This window comes from Budorcas taxicolor, chromosome 1 (genome assembly GCF_023091745.1).
Source record: "Budorcas taxicolor isolate Tak-1 chromosome 1, Takin1.1, whole genome shotgun sequence".
In the NCBI taxonomy this organism is placed as follows: domain Eukaryota; kingdom Metazoa; phylum Chordata; class Mammalia; order Artiodactyla; family Bovidae; genus Budorcas; species Budorcas taxicolor.
In genome coordinates this window covers 176,510,040-176,522,073 of record NC_068910.1, presented here as the reverse complement: position 1 = coordinate 176,522,073, position 12,034 = coordinate 176,510,040, and the positions used below count along the sequence as shown (strand labels likewise).

At 36.0% G+C, this 12,034-nt stretch overlaps 1 long non-coding RNA gene across 3 annotated transcripts; it reads right to left on the bottom strand.

Annotated features, from left to right (window-relative positions):
* Positions 1 to 6,713: 6,713 nt before the first annotated feature.
* LOC128047496 (uncharacterized) lies at positions 6,714 to 10,572 on the bottom strand. 3 transcript variants are annotated; one of them, XR_008199346.1, is made up of 5 exons: positions 10,558 to 10,572; positions 9,917 to 10,078; positions 9,635 to 9,853; positions 6,943 to 7,038; positions 6,714 to 6,845 (listed from the first exon to the last, which is right to left on the bottom strand). It is a non-coding gene; the product is annotated as an uncharacterized LOC128047496 (long non-coding RNA). The 3 variants fall into 3 exon arrangements; XR_008199345.1 differs by having other exon boundaries at positions 9,635 to 9,828; XR_008199344.1 differs by having other exon boundaries at positions 9,635 to 10,078.
* Positions 10,573 to 12,034: the final 1,462 nt, after the last annotated feature.

Genomic DNA, 12,034 nt, shown 5'->3' with positions numbered 1-12,034 from the left:
CATATATGCCCGGACCAAGAAAATGACTGAAAATGAACTTAAATCTAGAACAATAACTAAAGTGTTAAACTCTGGACTATTTCTGACCTTCTGAAAAAATCCACAGCTATGGGCCCACTCCAGATTCATGATGATCTGTAAGAAATTGCATACCCATCTCACTCTTCGCAAACCAAGAAATCACTTTAAAACAAGAGTGGAATGAAAATAAAATATTCATCTCTCTCAATCTCTGGGAAATGACCAACTAAAATAGTATTCTTCAGCTTTTGGTGTCCTTTCTTTTCCTATAAAAGAATCTTAACCGAGTACATATTTTAAGCAGAATTCCTCTGCTTGTCCAAAAAGAAAAGAAAGAAAAAATGAGAGATCATGTCTGAGAAATAATAGTAGCAAAAATAAAGGATAGCAAATAAAACAGTAAAAGTAGGAGATAATTTCCTCAGAAAATAAAAAGAGAAAATTCATTTAATTACAAGATCTACAGATGGATATTGGAGCAATCCCTGCATATCTGCAGGGGATTGATTCCAGGACCCGTGCAGATACCTAAGTTCACAGATGTTCAAGTCCCCTGTATAAAATGGCATAGTATTTGCGTATAACTTATGCACACCCTCCTGTGTACTTTACTTTTTATGTATCTAATTTTATTTAATTTTTATTTTATAGTGGGGTATAGTCAATTTACAATGTTGTATTAGTTTTAGGTGTACAGCATAGAGGTTCAGTTATGCATATATCCATTCATTTTCAGATTCTTTTCCCATATAGGTTATTGCAGAATATTGAGTAAAGTTCCCTGTTCTATACAGTAGATCCTTGTAAGCTATGCTAAGTCACTTCAGTCATGTCCGACTGTGCGACCCCATAGACGGCAGCCCAACAGGCTTCCCCGTCCCAGGGATTCTCCAGGCAAGAATACTGGAGTGGGTTGCCATTTCCTTCTCCAATGCATGAAAGTGAAAAGTGAAAGTGAAGTCGCTGAGTAGTGTCCGACTCCTAGAGACACCATGGACTGCAGCCTACCAGGCTCTTCCATCCATGAGATTTTCCAGGCAAGAGTACTGGAGTGGGTTGCCATTGCCTTCTCTCAATATAAGCTATATCATATATCTTTCTCTGTCTGACTTCACTTAGTATGATCATCTCTAGGTCCACACATGTTGATGCAAATGTCATTATTTCCTCCTCCTTTATGGCTGAGTAGTATTCCACTGTATATATGTACACACCTTCTTTATACATTCATCTGTCTTTGGACATTTAGTTTGCTTCCATGTCTTGGCTATTGTAAATAGTGCTACAGTGAGCACTGGGGTGCAGATATCTTTTAGAATTATGGTTTTCTCCAGATAACTGCCCAGGAATGGTATTGCTAAATCATATGGCAATTCTGTTTTTGGTTCTTTAAGGAACCTCTACTGTTTTTCATAGTGGGGTTACCAATTTACATTCCCACCAATGGTGTAGGAGGGTTCCCTTTTCTCCACTCTGTCTCCAGCAGTTATTGTTTGTAAATGTTTTGATAATCATCATTCTGACCAGTGTGAAGTGATAGTAATATCTCATTGTGGTTTTGATTTGCATTTCTCTATTATTAGTGATGTTGAACATCTTTTCGTGTGCCTCTTGGCCATCTGTATGTCTTCTTTGGAGAAATGTCTATTTAGATCTTCTGCCCATTTTTTTTTTAACTTTTTATTTTGTATTGGGGAGAAGGCTCTTGAGAGTCCCTTGGACTGCAAGGAGATCCAACCAGTCCATCCTAAAGGAAAGCAGTCCTGAATGTTCATTGGAAGGACTGATGCTGAAGCTGAAACTCCAATACTTTGGCCACCTGATGCAAAGAACAGACTCATTGGAAAAGACCCCAATTCTGGGAAAGATTGAAGGTGAGAGAAGGGGACAACAGAGGGTGAGATGGTTGGATGGCATCACTGATGTGATGGACATGAGTTTGAGTAGGCTCTAGGAGTTGGTGGTGGACAGGGAAGCCTGATGTGCTGCAGTCCATGGGGTTGCAGAGAGTCAAGACTGAGGAACTGAACTGAACTGACTGACAGCCAATAAACAATGTGTGATAGTTTCAGGTGAACAACGAAGGGACTCAGCCATACATATACACGTATGCATTCTCCCCCCAAACTCCCCTCCCTTCCAGGCTGCCACATAACACTGAGCAGAGATCCATGTGCTAATCAGTAGGTCCTTGTTGATTATTCATTTTAAGTAATGAGTTAGCTGTGTGTACATGTCCATCCCAAACTCCCTAACAGTTCCTTCTCCCCATCCTTCCCCCAGCAACCATAAGCTCATTCTTGAAGTTTGTGAGTCTGTTTCTGTTTTGTAAATAAATTCATTTGTATCATTTCTTTTTAGAGTCCACATATAAGTGATGTCATATGATATTTTCCATTCTTCTACTTACATCACTCAGTTTGATACTCTCTAGGTCCATCCATGCTTTCTGCCCATTTTTAATTGGATTTTATTTTTTATATTGAGCTATCTAAGCTATTCGTATATTTTGGAGATTAATGCCTTGTCAACCTCTTCATTTGTAAATATTTTATCCCATTTTTCATTTGGTCCATTGTTTCCTTTGCTGTGCAAAAGCTTTTAAGTTTAATTAGATCCCATTTGTTTTTGTTTTTATTTTCATTACTGCTGGAGGTAGATACAAAAAGATATTGCTGTGATTTATGTCAGAGTGTTCTGTCTATATTTTCCTCTGAGTCTTATAGTATCCAGTCTTACATTTAAAAGTTTAATCCACTTTAAATCATTTCTAGACTACTTACAATACCTAACACAACATAAATACAATGCAAATAGTTGTAAATACAATGTAAATCTATGTAAATTGTTACTGGCATGTAGCAAATTCAATTTGAGGAACTTTCTGGAATTGTTTTCCAAATGCTTTGTTTTGCAGTTGGTTGTATCCACAACGCGGAACTTGTGGGCACAGAGGGCCGACTGTACTTGAAAACGCTGCTACAGGTCTTGCACACAGGGATCTCACCTCTAGCCTTCTGTTTTCTAGGGAATTGCCTCAGCTCTACCAGGTTGGGTTGCTCATGACGAGTTTCTTTAGATATTTCAGAACTCATTGGAATTTCTTTCTTTTCCCAGACATAATAATAAAAAGCTTTAAGAGTTTCTTATGTTTTATGTCCTAATACAGGGTATAGAGAAATTAACATTTTTAGCTCTGACATCAATACATACCTTGAGAGGTAGGGGCCATGAGTGAGGGCTGTGATGTAAGGTGGGAATGCAACCAAAATGATGAACAGTTAACTCAGAGTCGTCTTCTCAAATAATTACATCTGCACTTATGTAAGCTGAAGATTTTGTAAACTTAAAGCATATAAGATTCTATGCCTTGTGAAATCTGTATGCTGCCACCTACCTAATCCTACTGTTCACAGATCACTAATCACTTCTTTGAGAATTCCAATCCAGTTTACATTGCTCCCAAGACATCTAGAAAGTTCAAAGTTAGAACATCAACACTGTGCATTCAAGAATCTTGGAAGGGGGAAATAATTACCCATTTATTAGTTGTATGACACATTTATTAGTTGTGTATTTTGATATTTTGTGCCATGACTTGGAGAGATGAGAAGTATATTCATTCATAAAGGGCTTAAATTTGACAGAAAAATTCACATGTATGAAAATATGAGTGAACAAATAATATGTCATTAATACTTCATGTAATTAAAAAGTATGATGTAATATAAGCTCATACAAAGTGCTGATTTTCTGTTGCAGCAATAAATAGAAACATGATTGAGGTTTACCAATATAAGCTGTCATTGATCAGGGTCTTATGTACCAAAGAAGCACATACACACACACATATATATCATAGGTATGTTTCTAAACTTCTGTGATGACAAAAATTACCTGGGGAATTTATTTCTTAATAGGCCTTCTCTTGACCTACCTAAATGAACTCTTCAGAGCAGAATCTGTCTTTTTAGCAAATGATTCCATTGTTTAAGTTCAGGCAGGCTTAGCAAACATCTCAGTCTTCACAACAATTCCATGAAAACTTTCTTCTTCTTTTATAGTTGAGAAAACTAAGGTTAAGAAGATTAATTAACTCCTCAAAGGACTCCTAAACTAGAATACAACAATCTGACTTCCAAAACTTCTGTTCTTTTCACTGCACTAAGCTTTCTTTGTTCTCTGAGCAAATGATCAGGTTGGATATGAAAACATAGCATTAAAATAATTATAGAAAAATTCATTTCTACTACTGCTTGAAAACAACATCACAATCTGTTTTAAAGTATTAAAGAATATTGAGCTCTTGAAGTAAGAAAGTCTTTGTTCAAGGTGGAAAGTTAAGATTTGTGGGAATGCTGAAGCTTTTGTGTTTCAGGGGAAAGTTGGACACACATTTGAACAAGAAATGAGATATCCTATAGCTTCAAAACACTAAGGGAAAGGCCCAGCATGTAGGGAGGAAAAACACTCCAGACTAAAGAAAAGAAAGCTCTTCCGACAAAGTACATAGGTTACCTCAATCTTGTTTTCTAACTTTCTAATCTAATATCAGAACTCTGTGGTATAGAGGTATAAAAATGCGAGAAAGCTGACAGGTCATGCAGGAATGGTATCAGCAGAAAGAAGTAGAGAAAAACCCAGTCTCTATGAAGAAAGCTAAAATATGAGATGATGTCTTTAACCCAAGTGAAAGCAGAGCCCAGTTGTAAAGATGCCTGGAGCCTTCAGAAGGTTGGTGACAGCCCACAGGCTGCTTCACCTAGCAAGTCTTTTAATGGATTTCAGGAAATCCATTGAAATAGCATCTACAGTTTTGTTTGAATGTATGTGTTCTGAGAAAGCTATGGCTTTCATGGGTTTCTCATTAAAGTCTATCATACAGAAAGAGGTCAAGGGAATAGAACAACCATATTTTTAATTAATTCAAACAGTGTGAAGAAGGGGGCAAATGGTAGATGGTTTTGAAACCCTTACAAACCTCTGTCAGGGAAGTCTAGAGGATTCAGGTCAGCAGTGTCCTGGTGAATGTTTAAAAACCTGCTGTCCAGTGGGGGAAAGCCCTGATTTATAGTACTTGTTGATTTCCGTGGCCAATTTAAAGCTGCCAATGAGATGGAGACTAACTTAGAAAATTCCTGAAAATTTAACAATTAGCTTTCACAAGACTATAGGCACCAGATCCAGTTGTCCTCTGATTCAGGATGAGTTCAATCTTCTCAAGTCATGAGAAAACTAAGATTAGGTCAAGTTGTTCATGAGAATAGTTGAGCCTAATTTTATATACATTTTCTGTTAGCATTTTAAAAATAAAACAGACTGCTTTAAACAGACTTTTTTTAAAAGCTTTTTTGAGATGTTTAATCAAGTCTATAATATAAAAATTACTGAACAAAGCCAAAGCTTTCCCTAATTTTTTTGATAAGAGATTTTCCTTTTCTACAGAAAAATTAGTTGACTAGAAAAGGATGCTGTAGTTAATGAGGAAGAAACTGGGGCACTGATCCCATTCATGAGGGCTCCACATTCATGCTCTAATCACCTCCCAAACTTCACCCCCCACTGCAAAATACCATCAACTTTAGGGGTTAGGTTTTCAACTTAAGAACCTTGAGGGGACACAAACATTCAAACCATACACTTCTAGAGCAGTGGTTTTCAAACTATGGATTTTGGACCAGGATCATCAGCATTACCTGAAAACTTGTAGAAATGAAGTTACGAAGTTCTCAGCCATTTGTGGCTCCTCTGTTTCAGTATTTTTAATACACGCAGGTATGCGTGTATGTTGGCATAGCCCCTCCTTTCTTCCACAAGAGAGAGCATAGATTGTTTTGTACCTGTTTGGGGTTTTTGTTTTTTCCGGAGATGACATCATATCACTGTATAAAGACCCCCTTTATTCATTCCTTTTTCTACTGGAGTGGGTTGCCATTCTCCTGTGTAAGGGATCTTGCTGACCCAGGGATCGAACCCAGGACTCCCACATGGCAGGCAGATTCTTTACAATCTGAGCCACCAGAGCAAAGAAGCCCTTTACATATGCTTAAGTGCCACAATATGTAGATTGACTACAGTTTATTTGGTTGGTCTTCTATTAATAGATATTTGGCTTTTTCCAGGGTTTTGCTCTAAATAGATTATGCTATAATGAATAGACTTGTGCATATATGGTTTTGTATTTTTACCAGTGTATCTGAGGAAACATCAGTATTCTTAGAGGAGGAATAGCTGGGTCAAAAGTTAAATGTGTATGTAATTCTGGTACTTTGATTGCTAAATACCCCCAAAAGTATTGTATCATTTTGAATTTCTAAAAACAGTATACAACAGTACTTATTTCCCCACAGCCTTACCAATATATGCTGTCAAATATCTTCATATTCCCCATCTGACAGGTGAATAATGCCTCTTCCATACAGAGTTTATTATAGTTCTGTTATTATGTAAGAGTTTTAAGGGACAAGTTTACATTTACATTGTGTTTTCTATGAACTATCTCTCTTATTTCTAGCTCATTTTTTTCTGTTTAATTTACCAAATGTTTTCCTATTGCTTATGCATTTTAAGTCATAGTTAGGAACATTTTTCTTACTCTCAGGTGATAAAGAAATTAATCTATATTTTCCTATAGTTCTTATTTGTGCCCAGAATTTTTAAATAGGTTTCTGAAGAGATTCTTAGGTTCAAAGTGACAGTTTACAAATGCAAGTTTATAAACTGATGTCAAACATTGCAGTTATTTACATGAGAAACATTTAATAATCTGTCATTTCATGCTTTTCTCAATTCTTCTAAATGATGTCAATCTGAAGTCTTCTGGCCTGCATAATAAAATGCTCTGTTAGTAAAACAAGTAAGATTATTCCTGGAGTAATGTATATTCTTAATGAATAAACATTCAATTATTGAAAACTGTACCTTTCTAAGAGAAGACAACATACACCATTACAATGCATCCCACAATCCAGCCAATTAAGAGAAGAATAGGGACCACAAAGCGAGATAATGTAGCCTCTGCTGAAAAATAAGAGAAATCAGATTAGAATGGTCATGTTGGTATTAAATATTCTGAATCAAGAGGGTAAGAGGAAATCTGATATAATATCAAGGGAAAAAATACACTCTCTAATGACACCCATACATGATTATTATTTTCTTTTCTACAAAGGGTACTTGTGACTCAGCTGGGTATTTGAAAGAGAAGTGTGTGTGTGAAAGCCTGGTGGCTCAGATGGTAAAGAATCTGCCTGCCATGCAGGAGAGTTGGGTTCAATCCCTGGGTTGGGAAGTTCCCCTAGGAAAGGGAAAGGCCACCCACTCCAGTGTTCTGGCCTGGAGAATCCCATGGACAGAGGACTGTGTTCAAACCATAATATGCCTTCCTTTTACAAGTTAGGTGACCTTGGGCAATCCTGAGCTTGAACTTCCCGATTTGTAAAATACAGAGAGTGAAACTCATGATATCCACCTCCAGGAACTGTTCTAAGAATCAAATGACATTGAGTAAGTGCCAAGACTTTGTTAACTCTAACCACCATGTGTATGTTTGCTGTATACAGAACACATTACTGCATTTGTTCAACAACACAGAGACCAGCTGTTTACATAGAAACATTGGAAAGTGAGGTAATTCCTACTAAATAATCATAAAGCAGGGAAAGGTGTTGAAAACTGTTCTTAGATTTGATAGCTGACTTTATCATAGGAAAAGAAAGCATTACACCTTATGTAATCATGTAATCATTCCTGAACAGAGCACAGAGATTCTACTTTTTCAATTGGTTCAGGATAGCAACCAACACTGATCCAACACACACAAAGAAGACAAAAGTATACTAACTCCTCTTGTGTTTCCTACTTATACCCTTACCTGTAAAAAGGCAACTTATAAAAGTATTTTTTCACTGCATCTCAATCTTATTTCAGGCACCACACAAAATAGTTCAAAACACAGAAAGACATCATATAGAATAATGCCCTGCGTTAAAGGCTCAGATATATTCTTAAATGAAAGCACAATTAAATTTTATGCAATTAGCTAACAAAGAAAATGCACATTCTTAGCAACTGCATTCCTATTACAATTTCTATCACTCTAAAAGTAAAGTTTTTTTGATGCTGTTAAAATCACCAAGAAATGAGACACTTCTAAAATTTGGAGACATAATAGAAAATCTCCTGAAATTAATATGACTTTTAATAGCTTATGTTTCCAAAATTGTTGGAGTGTCTCAACTCTGACAAGCTCAACAGCTTTACTTAACTTCTCCATCACACTGTGACCTTGAACAAAGCATTAACCACAACAATGTGAAAAAATTTTTCTCTTTACCTGCCATGTGGCATTGCCACATTATGATATGCTCTTTTTACTCTGATTTGGATAAAAGCCTTTTTATGAATTAAGGTACCATTACACTGAAAGTCATAATAATTTTTTTGAACTGTTTCTATATTGATTTATTATTTTTTTCCTGATTTCCCGGAACTTAGAATTAATACCAATATTTTAACTGAGCATTTGTATTTTATACAAGCATATTTTAATACAATTCTAAAATGTACATATATACCACTACTTTTAGCACTTTATAGTATCTCATTATTTATTATTCCTTGAAAAAAACCATTGATACTCAAAGCATACTTGCATTTGTCTTCTGTTAACATTAGTACTTTAAGTTTTATTATAATCTGTAGCATTGGTTCAAAATAGAAATATATAGGAACATAACATTTGCATATGTCACTTACATCTATAGTACTAATAAGCACAAAATCTCTTTTTAAATATGAAGAATAATTTTTCAAAACGCTTCTCTCCAATCCTGAGTATGCCCAAGCAGGTAGACTTATACATAAAAGAACACTGTGCTCTGGGATAAGACTATCCAGGTTTAAAACTCTGGGATAAGGCTATCCAGGTTTAAAACCTGGTGCCCCTACAAGCAAGTTACTAAATTTTATTATGCCTCAGTTTCCTTATCTGTAAAATGGAAATGGTGATATCTCATGAGATTGTTGTCAGGTTTAAAAGCATTAATTTCCATAGACATTTAAAGCTTTCTTGGACACTATATATATTCAGCCCATCTTATCAATTATTTTTCTTAGATGTAAAAAACATTTAAAAACCAGAAGAAAAGAAATTCAGATGTGAAGCATCTTAGAAATGACTAAGCCTATTTTATTTATTTCTGACAGTCAGAAAACAGACACAGAAAGGTAGAGGGATTTCCCCAAATTCACATGGCCATTTAGTCACACATCCAACACAAAATTAAAATATCCTTAATTCTAGCCCAGCACACCACCGTACTTCAAATCCAGTACAACACTGGAGAATAACCTGCTTCTAACTCAATTTTCAAAACAAGCATGAACAAATTAAACTCTTTTGTTTCTTTGAACGTTTCAAAGTTACTCATTTAATGTATAGATATGGTCCATAAATTGCATATCTAATGCATTTTTGCAGTCACACTAACATAATGTGCTTAATGCTCCTTTAGAAGAGATACCACGCTCTTCAGAATAACAGGGAAACAGGAAATAAACCTGGGAGCCCGGAATGTTTTTTGCCAAGAGAGTTGGATGCCTTAAATCTTACCTTTTTCAGCCATTCTTCCTGTTGTTGGGTGGGCTGGTCAGGGCCACGCTTACCTCTTTGTTATTGTTATCCAGTGTCTCTTTGAACTTTAAATAGATACGTGGAGAGTGTGGCAGCTGCCTGACTCCTGGCTGCCAACTGTCTGGGTGATGTAAGGCATTGGAAAGCAGAACTCCTCTGTCTTTTTCTTTATCCTATTATTATGGAGGAAACAAAGGACTACAAGATCTAAAGTTAAGCTGAATAATTCTAACTCAGAGATATGCAGATTTTTTTACTCACTCAATGCCTCAGACAACATGAAGGAACTCTTCAGGGAAGTGGATGTACAGAGGAAAGATGACATTGCAATTAGACAAGGCCTATTAAAGAAGAAGGGTGGTATGATGGAGAGAAAGGACTTTGAAGTTGCAGAGACCTGGCTTCAAATTCCAGTTGCTATTTCTGTAATAAATGAAAGTAGCTTAACTGAGCATCAGCTTCTTTAGTTTTAAAATGAAGATACTAATACCTACCCAAGGAAGAAGTGTCAAAAAGATGAAAAAGCTATATGAAATTTAGACAATTCTTTATTACATTATAGAATGCAAAAGGTAAAATAAATGGTGCCCTTTCCTATGAACCAATCTAAAAACAGAAAATTGTAATATAAATGTCCTAGAAATGAAAACAATAAAAAAATGTGGTATTACCTAGACTTTTCAGAGAACAGTCATAATCTTGTTTTTATTAGCAATGTATCAAGATGGGACATCCCATTTTTAAAGTCCAATCCAGTTTATGTACTATGACCTAGACTATGCTCTAGATTCTTTTTGGAGTAACTTTTGGGTCTGGATGGAAAAGTTTTGTGAAATGACCTATAACTGACTTTGAAAAAATCCAGCACAAGACTGAGCGTCCTCCTCTAAAGACAGACTTACCTGATCTGATCCGCCTTCAGAGTTCCAAGAGTAATGTTTCCGGCAAACGGCCACATCTTATTACTCATCAAAATCCACCAATGGTTCTCCATCTCCTAGACAATAAAAAGCAGGTTTCTTGTTAAGATCCCTAAAAAAATCTCACTCCTCTAATTTGCCATTTGCAATGATGCTTCAGCCACACTGAACTTGCTATTGTATGAATCCAGGACGCTACCACCCACACAGGCAAGGATAACCTATGAATTTCTACCTACAGATTAGAGTGTGCAGCCAAAAAAATCTGGTAAGTTTACTGCATGTTTAATATCACTTAAGCCAAGCCGTCGTCTCTCTCCAATTTAATATTGAAAGAATGACTGGCTTTACCAGATAAGAAGAGAGGTTATGTAACAAAATGCCTGGTAAAGTCAGGAGGTGTTTTCCCAATATTAAATAGCTATATATTGAACAAAACTCACTTGAGGGCGAGATAGATAGAAAAAGAAGAAAAGCATAATGTTCAACCTCATTAAAAGCTGAACATTTTAAACAAATAGGCTCAGATGAACACTCTTAAAAAAAAAAAAGATATTCAAAAGAAACAGTAAGGTACCATCCAAAGAACAAACAAAGATACATATGTATTAGGGTAAAATAATCTGCCTGAAATGGATAAAAATAGAATGTATGAAAGTATATACATTAAAAATAGTTATTTCCATGTCAGATGTCTTAAACTATTTTCTAATGTGGTATATTAACATTATTGCGAAAATTTTGATTCTGAGGGTGGATTACTTTACAACTCATTATTTTCTTTAGTTTTCTATGAGTGAGGGAGTGATAGTCGCTCAGTTGTGTCTGACTCTTTGTAACCCCATAGTCTGTAAGCTGCCAGTCTCCTTTGTCCATGGAATTTTCCAAGCAGGAATACTGGAGTGGGTTGCCATTTCCCAGGGGATCTTCCCAACTCAAGGATCGAACATGGGTTTCCTAGGCTCTTTTCAATTGCAGGCAGATTCTTTACCATCTGAGCCACCAGGGAAGCCTACTATTAAGAAACATTTCTAAGTATAAAGACAAGTCAACTTATAAAGTATTAGCAGATACATGCTTGACTTCATCTTATAATCTGCAGACAACGTATTAGACCCAGGGATTGAACCCAGGTCTCCCACATCGCAGGTGGATTCTGTACCATCTGACCCACCAGGGAAGCTAGTTTTCTGTAGAGAGAGGGAAAAAAAGAAAAACTAATTCAATGAACATGAATTGCCCAGATCTCAGAGAAAGGTTCAATCTAAAATCTCATTTCCTTGGTATCAGTTTCTTTTTAAGTTGTATAATATTTATTCAGGAAAAAATGTTTTATTCATTATTGGACTAGTTTTGCTTTAAACTTATAAACCCAAGGGCCTGTATTTGACCATTTTCTCATCATCTTAGGGCATATCACTTAGGTATATAGGTACATTTTCTAGTTTTAATTTGCAAG